Source organism: Limulus polyphemus, unplaced genomic scaffold (assembly GCF_000517525.1).
Source record: "Limulus polyphemus unplaced genomic scaffold, Limulus_polyphemus-2.1.2 Scaffold6227, whole genome shotgun sequence".
Lineage (NCBI taxonomy): Eukaryota > Metazoa > Arthropoda > Merostomata > Xiphosura > Limulidae > Limulus > Limulus polyphemus.
The window spans coordinates 55,233-55,787 of record NW_013671837.1 but is presented as its reverse complement, the minus strand read 5'-3'; positions in this window follow the sequence as shown (position 1 = coordinate 55,787).

Sequence of the window (555 nt, the reverse complement as noted above, 5' to 3'; positions counted from 1 at the left end):
ACTTCACAGTCACTTTTGCCATGTAACTCTTGGCGTAAAAGGAGGCTGGAAATTTAAATATTAAATTCCAGTATATAATTAATTTATTTTTGTATCATCCCAGAGTGAGTGAATCTTTTAAATTCTTTCTCAATGATTACAACAGGAACTTACCAAATGTTAACAACACGATAGAGTTTGTTTGTTTGTAATTAAGCACAAAGCTATACAATGGACTATCTGTGATCTGCCAACCACGGTATCGAAACCCGGTTTCTAGCGTTGTAAGTCCGAAGACATACCGCTATGCCACTGGGGGGCGCACGATAGAGATAGCTAGATGTGCATAAGTCTTTGGGATTACTAACATTTAGCCTAAATCTTCAAACTGAAGTCTTATGGCTGTTCCTATATTTCTTATTATAACAACTTGACTGGAGTCGGATTTTTAAGTGTTTATATTTCCATAGAAACATTTATCATTGCAAAAATTAACTTATAAAAATATTTAATTTAAAACCAATATATTCTCTGATTGAAATTACTTATTCACATGATGACGACATTAATTTCCCA